Raw genomic sequence first — 14298 nt, 5'->3', positions numbered from 1 at the left:
ATAAAGTAAATATAATGTGATAATGCAGCCGTTATGTTTGTATATTTAAACATATTTTTTTTATATAGATATGTATTTTTAATATATTAATAAAATATATGTATTATATAATATATATATATATATATATATACATTTTAAATGACGACATCTTGTATGAGAGTTGAATAAATTTAATATATGAACATCAATAAATACGAATTCTCTCAATACTAATTTTTTTATTTTATCTAAGAAATTTTTGCTAGATTATTGATACTAGCATCTTCAGCTTTAATAACAAATTATTAATTAAATTAAGTTACAAACAAACGGTAACGTCACATTTTAATGGCTTTTTTAAAGTTCGCTTTAATTGGGCTTCTTTAATATTACGTAGGTATAAAAAATATGGCGTTCAGAATTGCGTTTTTACATACTGACCATCATCTAAATTCATACCTCCATTTTTATGTCCGCATTTGTTGAACTGAATTTCGATTGCCTCTCGAACTTTTCTTTCAAACTTTTTGGGTTCTACTTTTAACGTCTTTACTCGATCCCATTTTATACTATATGAACATTTAATTTTATGATGTCCAATTGCAGATTGTTCTAATTTTCCTTCAAAAACTTTTTTTTGGTGTTGTTTTGTTCTTGTTGCTATTTTCATTTTTGTTTCGCCGATGTATTTTTGTTCACACTCGCATTCTATTAGGTATACTCCAGGATGGCTATTTGATGGTAGTTTTGTTTTGTTGCGTGAAGTTAGCAAAGAATTAAGATTTGCACTAGATTTAAAGACTGCCCTGTAACCTGCTTTCCTAAAGATTTTTTGAAGTTTTGGTGATAATATTGGGATCCACGGTAGTGATATAGTTGGCATGGTTGCTTCATTGTTTGAGAGTCGTTTTTTTATAACAATATTTGCAAGGTCTTGTAATTTTTTCTTTTCGTATCCATTTTCAGCAAACACATTTATTAGGAAATCGATTTCTTTATTTAAAAATTTCTCAGAGCAAATTGATAAAACTCTTTGAATAAATCCTTTAAATATTCCTTCTAAGATTTTTGGATCGTGGTTTGAATTGGGCTTAATTGTTTAATATTTGTTGAAAACGAATGGCATTATCTTTATTTGTAAATCTTGCGTGGCTATCATCTACATACCTGAAAAACGATTTTATTTCCAACGGTGGATTAGAATGAAGCGCAATGTCGATTGCTTTATTTTCAAAAAATTGCAGGAAACCTTCAACAAGTACTACCATTAGTGAAAGTCCTATTGGGCCTGAATCTACAAGCTCGTGAATTTCTTCATTCCATAAAAAATAACATTTATATAAACACAGTTCTAATAGTGATTTTATTTCTGAAACGCTTAGTTTTGTTAGTTTATTTAAATTTGGGAAGTGCTCTAACATAGCAAGAAGAATTTTTGTAGCCTCTTCCAAAGGAATTGATGGATATAAATTGACAACGTCATAAGATACCTGTATTTCATCGTTTGATATATTCCAAGGTTTAGCTGTTTTTACAAAAATTGACGAATTTTTTAACTTTGTTATGTTTTTATCTAAAATTGGTTGAAATATATTTACTAGATATTGTGATATTCCATAACTTGGTGTCCCGATGGTTGAAACTACTAATCGCATAGGGTATGATTTTTCCGGTTTGGGCGCTTTAATTACAACATACATACGTGGCGTTACTGGGTCGCTTGGGTAAAGACTTTCATATTCTTTTTTGGTAAATTGCCCTTTTTTATTCAATTTTGATAGGTAAGTTCTAATTTTAATAGCAAATTTAATGATAGGGTCCTGTTTAATTATCTTTGTTTTGCCAATCTCTTGACGAATTTTGTCAATGGCTTTGTTGTGTTCTATTCTAACAAAGCCTGCTCCTTTATATATCAATGTTTTTGTCCTCTTTTATTTGTTTTAATGCCTCCCTCTGTTTATAAATTAATGTACTGCTTTTTTGTGGTTTAAGCATTTTAAGTTGCCTCAACACGTTTCTGCGTAAGTCTTGAGAACTCTCAATTTTGTTGCAATACTCTAGTTTTAACGCAGTGGATTCTGTTACTGAAATAATGTCTAAATAGGGTATATTTTGTTTAGTTAGAACAAATTTAGGTCCTAGTTCTAAAAGATTTCTGTGGTTTTCAGGTATTTCCGTTTCACATAGGTTTAACACGACATCTTTAAGAAATGAAGGAGTCTCAGCTTTTACATTTGAATTTATATTTTCCAAGATATTAAATTTTTTGATCAGACGATATTTAGATTTAACAAACATTTTTTCTCGGGATTTTTCAGTAACATTTTTGGCAGATTTATAATCATCTTGAGTTAATTTTTTATATAAATAGTTTTGGATATCTTTTACAAATTTTATTTGATTAAAATAACGAGTTCTAGAATCGTTTTTAATGCATATAATTCAAAACGGTACCTTTTAACAGGTTAGTTATGTCTCTTCCTCTTTTGTTATTTATTGGACATACAACTCGAAGCGATTTTGGTATTAATTTATGTTTTACACATTTTTGTAGAAAGATATATTGATTCTTCGATTTTGCCATATTTGTTTTTGCTTGTTGTAATATTTTTGTTTCTTTATAAAGTTCAGCTCCGTATTTAGCTGTGAAATAAATTTTAAATGACAATGTAATTAAAGCTGAAGATGCTAGTATCAATAATCTAGCGAAAATTTCTTAGATAAAATAAAAAAATTAGTATTGAGAGAACTCGTATTTATTGATGTTCATATATTAAATTTATTCAACTCTCATACATCATATATTAAATTTATTCAACTCTCATACATCATATATTAAATTTATTCAACTCTCATACATTTAATATAGATTTTGCATTATGTCAATTATAATATAAGCACCACTTTTTCCTCAAAAAATACAACTGATTGATGTTGCCTAAAGCTTGATATCTAACAGTAACTGTCAGTTATATACATTTTTTATTAATCAGCTCTATTTTATTTAAATTATACAGTTGATGGTTGGTGCCAAAATTCAGAAGTTTTAAGCACATTCTAAGAGTTATGTTTTTTTATTGGTTCAGTTATTCATAATATGTTACGTGCGAGTTAGTATTTATTAAAAAAAAATCTAAAGGATTGTTACGCTTCTTTGTAAATGTTTTGTTCTAAATTTATTTTTGATCAAATCTGGTAACTTTTGGTAACAATCGTTCAGCGGAATAAAAAAAATGATAATAATAAAAGTAAGATAATCGTGAAAGTTATTAATCACAAAAATTGCGTTAAGTTTTATTAAAAATAATGCAATATAAATAAGTATTTAAGGCTGATTAATAAATATCAACAAAAACTTTAAACAAAAAAGGAAAACAGTCAGTAAAAAAATCTAATTTAGATAATTTGTTAGTTTAAAACTTTTAAATTGTTTTTAAAAAAGATATTTGAAATCTAGTATATCGAAGTCCATGTTTAGTAAATACCGTTTTGAATCAGCCTTAAAAAGTGCTGCTTAAAACAAAGTTTTGTTTTTCATTAAAAATACAGAGAAAATTTTTCCTAACAAAAGATCCCCAATATTGAATTTGGTACGAGCCTAATTTAAGGTGGTTTATGGGAACGACAAAGTTGTTCGCTGAAAATTTGGTAGGATATTTATGATAGATTTCATTAAAGTAAGATTGAAATTTTACTGGAGATAACCTACGTTTTGTTTTAAACGTAATTAACATTACTTGATGAATATTAATCTTATAAATATTTAAAACTCTAAGCTGATATAAGAAAGGTTCGCAATGCGCATTCCTGTTTGCCCCAAATATTATCTTGTAAGCATGTATATTTATCATGTGCCTTCAATAGTACTACATAAAAAATCGTACACATGAATCGGAAGGAACCTTGACGTGGATCATGTGCTTTGAACAAATACCTTCCAGACAGATACTCTTTCAACTTTCATACTGTGGAGGTGGAGCATCAGCGTATATTCCGAATTTAGTTTATACTCAATAAATATAAATTTGATTGTACTATTTTTGTTCAGAGAGTAGCAATATTCAGGTATAATATAAGATTTTAAAATTAATTTTGAATATCAAAATTGTTTTGTTTACTTTTAGTAGTGTGGATTTCAAGAATGAGATATTGGTATAATTTCAACTAAATTTAATTTTATGGATATTTTTTATAGAAAAGATAATGACCCATATTTAGTAAGGGTTTTTAAGATACATAATAAAAAAAATTTGACTTGGTAATTGGTAGGGGGCGTTTCTTTCGCATCTGACAGCAGTTGTGCATAAAGGGAATGGAGTTATAAAACTGGTTGGGAGGGGGCGGGATATTTAAACAAAAAAAAATTTTCAAAGGTGAAATAAATCCTAGATCCACCCCTGAATATTGCATAAAAACTTCAAAAATGGAGTTATATAAGTTCAGATAAACTTTGGAGTCTTGCATATGGAGTTTGCGATAAAGTTGGAAAAACGTCTACCTCATTCAAGAAAAGGGTCGCCAAAATCCTTGGTTAGTAAAAAAAGCTAGTAAAGATTTTGACCGCATGCGGTTAACCGCATTTTTAAAACGAAACCAGGATTTATCAATTTGAACACCAGAAGCTACATCAATCAGACAAATGTCGGCAATATTCATTCGGCAATGTACTTTTTACAACAATATTCAAATATTATTTCAAAAGTTATGACAAAACGGGGACAACAACAGTTCAAGTGCCTGAACACGCAGTCGCTAAAGACAAACGGGCGACAAATATCTGTTGTTATCAGTGCTGAACGTGAAACACTAGTGGCTATGTACAACGCAGTAAATACGCGTAGCATTTCAGTACCCTCGTTTTATATATTTACACGGGCACATTTAAAGAACACATTTCTAAAAATAGACCTCCAGATTGCAGCGGCGAAGCCCACCTTTTCATCTTTTGCACATTCATCAAAGGAGAATCCGATTCTTTAAGTTTTAGACAACCATAATTTGCATTTAACAATTGACTTTATTGGGTTGTTCACAAGACAAGAATCTACTTCACGATTATGTAAACGTAAAGTTCATAAACACCAACCAACCAGAAAATAAAAGATGCAAGATATGTATATATATATATATATATATATATATATATATATATATATATATATATATATATATATATATATATATATATATATATATATATATATATATTCTGTGTTTTAAATATAATTAGTATATGTTATGAACTCTTTTTAATACCTTTTTTACACTTTAAATTAAAAAATATTAATATGAGAAAAAGTTAGGCTTTTATCTAAAATGTATAGATTGTTTTTTTGTTTTTTTTTAATTTTATTGAGGTGCCCCAAGGAGTTCTTACGGACTTATCACAGAGCACCGCAGATGAGTATTTAATTGAAAGTTCACGCCTCCCTCCTAACCGATGTCGCACAACTTGCCTAGAGGTGGTTTTTGAACCACGGGTCCTATGTTTCTGAGACAAGTGCGATACCACTGCGCCACGACTGCTTGATATTCCATAAATTGGTTTTAGCTTTTTTGTTTCTTGTTGTATGATCATGTATTGTTTGTTGATAACCTTAAGGTTAAAGATCATGATCCGAATCAATCTTTGCCGGTAGACCAGTAACAACGTTCAAATTTTTCAGTGGACCAACAAACTCCAATATCCAAATCAGTGGAAGTACAACTGAATTTACAATCACAAATGAACCTTAAATGATTTTATCTACCATCGCTCCTGCCATAATATGACCATTACCTTATGCCGGAATAAGAAAAATAGCAACCAACCGAGGCAGGAAGAAACCTTTTTCTTAATTATTAGCATTTTAACAGATGCAACAGTGAGAGAATCTTGATCAATATAATGACCAAAATAAATGTAAAGTTAAGAAGCAAAAAATTGGAGAAAGAAAAAAGATTATTTTTTAATAGTTTAGAGTTGATATAACAAAACAGTACTGAAATAACATGTGGTTATTTAGTTCTGTATTGTTTTGGATCAAAGCTCAAAAGAAATACTGTATTGTTTAGAGTTAAAGTTCAAAAGGAAGTCAAAAAGAAGTTTAGATTTGAATACTTTCAAATGCTCTAAAACTTTTTGAGCATTTGAAAGTATTTTTTATTTATAGTTCCCAGCAAGGACAAGACGTATTCAATACGTATTATTTTGATATTATTTACATCTTTTCTAGAGTAGACTATAAAAATACGCATTAAAAACGTATTTTTAAGATGAATTTTAGCGGAATATAAAACGTATCTTTAAGAGACGTATTAAATACGTACTATTTCCATATTTTAAAGATATCTTTTACAAACAAATACAATACGTGTTTAATACGTCTTTTAAAGACCAATTTCATCTTTAAAAGATGTTTTAAATAATTTTGTTTTGTAATTTTTTCTAGACGACAAAGACATGCAAACTTTTCTAGAGTAGACGAATAAAATACGCATTAAAAACGTATTTCTAAGATAAGTTTTAGCGGAATACTCTTTAAGAGACCTATTAAATACGTATTATTTCTAGATGTGAAAGATATCTTTCGCAAACAAATACAATACGTGTTTACAATTAGAGACCTTCTTTCAAAATTAGTAGAGGTAAAGGACCCAGAAAATAGTAAATTTTGTATCGAAAAAATTAATAACTCTGCAGAACTTGATGAACTAGAAGAAGTTATCAAGGATGATGTGCAACGAAAAGCATTCGTAAGCTAGTTTTTTTTTTTAATATGTAAAATAAGGAATATTGATAATGTTTTTTAAATCGTGTTATCATTGCAATGACAATGATTTTTTATCTCTTGAAATATTGTAAGAGGTAAAAATGATTTTTTAATACTTAAAAAAATAAAATAAAAATGGATATTGAATAATGCATACACATCATATCTTTTAACTAGTCTATTTAGAAATGGTTTGAAAACTACTTAAATAAGCTTTAAAATAGCGTTTTTTTTTTAGTTATCTAAACTGAAAAATATTGGTGGTGTGGATATGGCAGATTGTACCAGAAATATATTGGGAAAGTATGTTTTTTTTAAGTTTTATTTTCTATTTTTAATTATGAAAGCATAATTGTTTTACAAATAATATGCGATATACAATATAATATGTATATATATATATATATATATATATATATATATATATATATATATATATATATATATATATATATATATATATATATATATGCATACATATTATTTATTGTATATCTTATATTATTTGTAAAAAAAGTATATATATATATACTTTTTTTTAATGAACATACAAATGAATAAGATTTTTATTTAGAAACTCAGTGTATTGAGTTATGTTATTAAAATTATATTAAAACGCTATATTACAAGTTTCATTTTTTAGCTCATAACTAGGGAACACCCGTTATTTTAGCTGAATTTTTTTTTTGTTGGTAATTTATTCAAACGACTACAAAGATATATTTTTGTATAAATTGTCTGAAGTGAAAATTAATTTAAAAGCATAATGTTATATATATGATAAAAGAGAATATAAGATATAATAAGTGATATGAAGATCTTAAATTCTACTTTTAAAAAACATATATAACAATAATTAATAAATTAAACAATAAATTAAAAACCTTCAGATCTCACCTTTTATATTTTTTTAATTTTAGATTATTTTCCGTAAACCTGATGGCCAGTATGAATATTAAAGGGAGTAAACGTAAAGGTAAAGAAAACAAAATATCGTTTGAAGACCTAAAGTTAAAGGACGTTATGTTTGGTGAGATAATTAACTTCAATTGGTTTTACTGATTTATCATAAATGAAATATAATATATACATTTTATATAGTACATAGTCATTTTTTCCAAAAACGTCGATTACGACACTTAATTGTCATATTCAACTTAATATATTAAGCTGACAATATATTTAAATTTAACTATTTTTGCTTAACTTATTTTAGAAGCGTTACAAGACAGATATACGGTTAGTGACAAAGAACTACTACGAGTTGTCGGAAATAAATTAAAAAATGCCCCTGGAAGATTAAATAATTCTATTGATATCTAAAAAAACATTTATATTATAGTAAATGTGTTTTATTATAAATGACTTGTAAATAATATTTATGTTTTATTTTAATAACATTTATTATCCAATACAAAATGTTTTAATTTTCGGTTACTACTATTATTTAAAAATATAAGCAACGTAAGGTAAACATGCAATAAAAAACATATCATATGTATTTTAAAATAATATTTTTGGTTTCTACTCTTTATTTTGGGAATATGTATTAAAGATTTGACGTCTAATAAAAATATATCACAGATTTACATTTAATACTCAAATTATAATTTGATATATATATAATATCTATATATAGATATCTGAGATGTATTTGAAATACGTATATTATACGTCTATTATCAAAGCATTTTATTTATCTAATTATAATTTTAATTTTTTTTATCTATAGATAAATAAAATGCTTTGATAATTTATGTGACTATAGTCACATAAATTATCTATTACCTATTAAAATATATAATAATAGGTGTTATAAGATTTGCATTTAATACGCAAATTATAGAGATGCATTTCAAATATATATTATATCAACGTATTTATCATTTATCAACGCAATTAATTTATCTAAATAATACGTATTGTAGATTTGCATTTAATACTCAAATTATAGCTATCGGAGACGTACTTCAAATACGTATATTATACGTCTATTATCAACGTATTTTATTTATCTAATTAATACGTATTATAGATTTGCATTTAAGAACTAGAATATACGTATCGAAGAGTAGGCCGAAGACGTATTTTATACGTATAATATACGTTTTTTTCCTTGCTGGGTTATGTCAATAAACTTTTTAAATACTCAATTAAATATATATATATATCTTTTCTTTTGTCAAGACTTTACAAATTTGTGATCGTAAATATTAACTTACTCGTTTAGAATATTTTGGTCATTAATAAGTTTGGTCAATAATCCAATTTAGTTTGACTTGATACTTGATAAAATTGACAAAGTTCACTCACTCAGAATTTTCTCAGATATTCCATCTGTTGTAAACATTTCAATTACTCTCTCAACTAGAAGTAGACCAGCAAGTGTGTTTTGTAAATAATGTAAGAAGAGGCATTGGGCTTCTATTTTAGATTTATCTTGGGTTCCAAAACTAATAATGGAATACGCCTTTTGGTTCCTCACATCTGTCACAATTTTTTCAACGACTAAACTTTTCATTTTAGTTTACAACCGCTGCACATTAAGTGGACTTAATAGATGTATTTCCGGTTTCTTATAAAAATTATTCAAGCGAATAGTATTCAACATTTCTAAATAATTGGCAAATATAGTATCAAATTCAGAAAAGTCTCAAAAATGATGCAAAAATTTACCCTCGAAATTGTAGCCACGAGTGGCCTTCATTTTAGTAAACAAAAATTTCAGACATTTGATAGACACATATACAACTTGCCTATTCTTTTCTGACGATGTAATATGTAAATTTGAGAACATCTCATCTAGTCAATTCTTACTACACTATCTAATTCTTGCAAGCTCTTTGTGACTGCTTTTGTAATTTAAAATATTTCTTAATGCATGTTTCAAATTGTCTATTCTCTTGTTGACCCAATTCAATGATGCTGATGATTCACCAAATAGAAGACAATCCACACAAAACAAACTTCCTTTTGAAAAACTATAACTTAGCCATTTTCTAATTTTTTTTCTTACTGTCGAGTAATTTCTTAAAAAACAACGGTTGCAAACAAGCTCGGTTCTCTTTTCGTGGAAATACAAACGATTCTTTGAGCAAATGGTTTGTAATTAACAATTGGTTTATAACAGATTCAGTTATACGAGAAAAGTTGGTTGGATAGGTTTTTAACAACTGTTTGAGCAATTAAAAAGTTAACCACAACAAAAATTCCGATTAAGGTAAAATAATCGCTCCTTGCATACTTCGATATTAGATATAAATATCAAAGTTTTAGACAACTTCTACTACCGTTTTGAACTTTTTTTATGCTACCTCGTTAAGCTATAGGCTTGTTACATTATTAAAGAACTTTTTTTTTTTACCAGACACTTATTGAATAACTTTAGGCATTTATTTTTTTGAGTGCTACTATTTTTGCCATATTTATATTGGAACCTATATTTTAAATGTAAGAATATAAAATACCTGTTTTTGAATACGGCGAAAAGTACTACCAATTCTAATTCTAATAACATCATTGGATAGTTTTTTCTAATAACATCATTGGATAATTTTTTCTAATAACATCATTGGATAGTTTTTTCTAATAACATCATTGGATAGTTTTTTCTAATAACATCATTGGATAGTTTTTTCTAATAACATCATTGGATAGTTTTTTCTAATAACATCATTGGATAGTTTTTTCTAATAATATCATTGGATAGTTTTTTCTAATAACATCATTGGATAGTTTTTTCTAATAACATCATTGGATAGTTTTTTCTAATAATATCATTGGATAGTTTTTTCTAATAACATCATTGGATAGTTTTTTCTAATAACATCATTGGATAGTTTTTTAAAAAACAGAATGTGATTGAATAACTCTAAATTTTGATAATTACGTGGTGTTTCATTGAAAATTAAAGACTGTTCGGTAAAAAGTAACATAATTTTACGTTTCAGCTAATATATCTCTTTGGTAATAGTATAAAATTTTCCTAGGAATAAAATTTAACCCCCCAGTTTTGAGTAAAAATTACAATTTCCTTTCCAGTTTTGATTTGTATGAGGCAGCTGCCTCTTGAGCAAACAGTAGTAGACGCCACTGCTTAGTTCTTAAAATTGATTTGAAAAATGTCAAGAAGTAACCAATGAAATGCCAAGAAAGTTTACATCCAATGAATTCAAGAAAGTTTACAACCAATGAAATGTCAAAAAAGTTATATAAATACTGCTGAACTGCTTGAATATTCAACTTCGTAAACTTAGATGGTGCAAAAATGAAAAGTAAGAAAAACCAGATGGTTACAAAAAAAAAATAAAACAAGATTAGTCTCAAAAAAAGCAAACACCCTAATGAGAATAATGTTGGAAGCTACTAAAACTAATCATTCATGATTAATTTCAAATCTGAGAGATTAAACACCTTTTTAAGAGACTTTTAAAGAGAAATACCTATGGTGTTAAAGCTATTGTTAGAACCAATGGTATAGTTATTACAATGCCCGCAAAAATATGATAATCAACAGATCATTATGAATATGGGAAAGGAAACTTACAACACTTTCCTGTTCTATGGAATGAATAAAGATTTCATTAAAAAAAAATAAAAACAAGTTAAGTAAAACAAAAGAATAAATAAAGATAAAATAAAATATTGAAGACTGTTACAAATCTTTTTATTAGATGTTTACTAAACTTTTGAAAAAAACTTTAAAAAAACTATTTGAAAAAAGTTCTTTGAAAAAACTCTTCGTAACAACTTCTTTGAAAAATCTTTTTTGAAAAAACCTCTTAAAAAACTTCTTTGGAAAAACCTCTTAAAAAAGTTCTTTAAAAAACTTCTTTGAAAAATCTTCTTTGAAAGGTACTTAAAAAAACTTAAAAAAACTAACTTAATTTATTAATTGAGTCATCTATTTAGTGACCTTTTGAATGAGTAGATGTCACGGTAATGCTAGAGGAAGTGTAGGTTTAATCTCATTATCTAAACACCTTTTATACCACTGTCCGAAATCACAGTTTACCAAGACTTTACAAGGTATGACACTTGTATTAATTGAAATAACAATTAATATACTCAGTGCTCAAAGTGGAGAAAGAAAGTAATGTGATTATTTTCAGTAATTTCAAAATCCCGTCTAATAATTGCTAAAGTTAGAGAGAAAATGGTGGCGAAATGTTTTTATTCAAAAACGTGGACCGTCTTATATTTCCCCACATTGAGCTTTACATGGATACGTATAGAATAAAATACGAACAATACGTTCGTATTTTATTCAAATAAAGTTTAAGAAAAATTTAAAATTATGAATTCATAAAGAATTTCTAAAACGTATTCTTAAATTCGATAAAAAATCAACGATTTATTTTATTTTAGATTTATTTTAGCAGTTTATTTTATTTTATAGGATTTATTTTAGCAGTTGTAATAAAAAATAAAGTTTGAAACTAAATTATTTTTTTATACAATGATGATTATTACCTTTTAAATATTTTTATTATTTAATTACAATTATAATTATGTTGATAACAACAAAAATTAAATTTTTTGTTTAAGTGGTTGGTTATTTTGTATATATATGATGTGGTTATGAAAGTGTGTTAAAATGTTGTGATATAGTTACAGGTTAAATAGTATAGTATAGATTTAAAATTATAAAAACCAATCAAAAAATATTAGATTAAATTTTTTTTTGATTTTTAATTATATACTAGTCAAAAAAACATTTTTTTTTAATGACGAAAACTTTTATAAGTAAAGCAAATAAAGTGATATATTTGACAATTTTTATGAATTTGTTTATTTAACACTCACCCTGGTTAGACGCCATTGGAGCATTGAGTGAAAAATATTTAGTTGAGAGATTTAGTTTGGAGTATAAATTCCATAGTTAATATATTATTATATGTCAGAATATATTTTTCGATGATGTAACAGAGATGTTTTTTTTTTGTTTTTTGTTAACGCAGTTTAAAGAAGCCTTAAGATTTTTATGAGGAAGTAAAACCCTTCGTATGCACAGTTTTTATTGACTTAAAATAATAAAAAAAAATTTTCCAAGGTAAAAATATAAACTTTCAATTTACTTTCTATCGTTATAAAAATGTTTTTTGTTTTTTTGTCTCTGTTACATTTTTAGTTTATGTTTATATTCAATTTAATTTTAACAGGGTTTAAATTACTTTATTAAATTAGTTATGCGGTAAGCAACAAAGTAGTTTATTTTCTAATAATTGATAATTTAATTTTTATCACTTAAATTTGAAACAGATTTTGTTTAAATGACTGATAGTCAAGATGAAGATGAAGTGTTTTACGAGCCAAAGAGTTACTTTACAGAGAAAATGACAAATACTTCCAATGAAAAACAGTCTTCCGCTCGACGCAAATATCACCGGTCGTCGAGGGAGAGCGGTAACCGGTCGTCTCTAGATCAAAGTAAAAGTTCGAGTTGTCAAAATATTTCTACTAAACCACAAGAACTTAAAGCAAAAAGAATATCTCAAACGTTTCTCGATCATATCAGTCAGCAGTTTAAAGATATTTCAATAACGCGATCATCAAGTTTCGAAAAAGTTTCAAAAACATCGATAAAAAGGACTAAAAGTGCATCCACCGAAACTGAGCAGAAAAGTAGTTCTTGTTTAGAACCAATAGAAAACTCAAGTGTTTTAAACTCAAGTTTACAATGCTTAAAAATTGATCTTAAAAGATCAAAAAGTGATAACTCTGCAATAAAGTGGGATAATTTTAGCAATTCCAATTTTCCAACCAAACCTCTTGAACCTTTTCTTTTTACAGCTGATGTTCTTTATAACAAAGAAGGAAACTTTTCCGAAATACTAATATAATTGTTTTTTTATAAGAAATGTTTATAAGAAATCATTTAGTTCTTTTATAAGAAAAGTTGTCATTTAGTTATTTTATAAGAAATGTTATCATTTAGTTCTCTGCAAAAAGATTCAACTTGTCACTGTAAGACTGTAAGATTTGACCAGTCATTGTGAGAACTATTTGTTATTCATTTAAGACTTTTTAAATTATATGTATATATAGATGTATATATATATATATATATATATATATATATATATATATATATATATATATATATATATATATATATATATATATATATATATATATATATATATATATATATATTAGGGTGTGATATCCGCCCCCTATATTCTAAAAAAGATCTGTTCATATTAAGAAAACTTTTTATTGGTTCTCACAAGCAACTTTATTAAATTTTTCAAAATTTTATTGGGTTAATGGGGAGCACAAGACCCTTGAACACTTACAGGGTCCCAAATATTATATAAAAAAAAATTTTCCAAAGGTACGCCATGTCGTGTCTCAAAAGAAGCAAAATTATTTAAAAAGTTTAAAAATAACAATCATTTTATAAAAAAAAATTATATTTAAGATTTTTTTTATAAAAAGGTTGTTATTTTTAAATTTTTAAAATAATTTTGCTTCTTTTGAAACACGACATGACATACTTTTGGAAAACTTTTTTTTTATATAATATTAGGGACCCTGTAAGTGTTTAAGGGTCTTGTGCTCC

The 14298-nt window shown here is 26.5% G+C and overlaps 2 long non-coding RNA genes across 2 annotated transcripts; both read left to right on the top strand.

The window, feature by feature from the left end:
• Positions 1-6567: 6567 nt before the first annotated feature.
• Positions 6568-8033, top strand: LOC136081008 (uncharacterized). Its single transcript, XR_010638807.1, has 4 exons — positions 6568-6717; positions 6973-7037; positions 7655-7764; positions 7951-8033. It is a non-coding gene; the product is annotated as an uncharacterized LOC136081008 (long non-coding RNA).
• Positions 8034-12503: 4470 nt separating this feature from the next.
• LOC136081772 (uncharacterized) lies at positions 12504-13631 on the top strand. Its single transcript, XR_010639096.1, has 2 exons — positions 12504-12786; positions 12996-13631. It is a non-coding gene; the product is annotated as an uncharacterized LOC136081772 (long non-coding RNA).
• Positions 13632-14298: the final 667 nt, after the last annotated feature.

This window comes from Hydra vulgaris, chromosome 06, assembly GCF_038396675.1.
Source record: "Hydra vulgaris chromosome 06, alternate assembly HydraT2T_AEP".
In the NCBI taxonomy this organism is placed as follows: Eukaryota; Metazoa; Cnidaria; class Hydrozoa; order Anthoathecata; family Hydridae; genus Hydra; species Hydra vulgaris.
The sequence above is the reverse complement of the archived record's forward strand: the minus strand, read 5'-3'. Positions and strand labels throughout refer to the sequence as shown.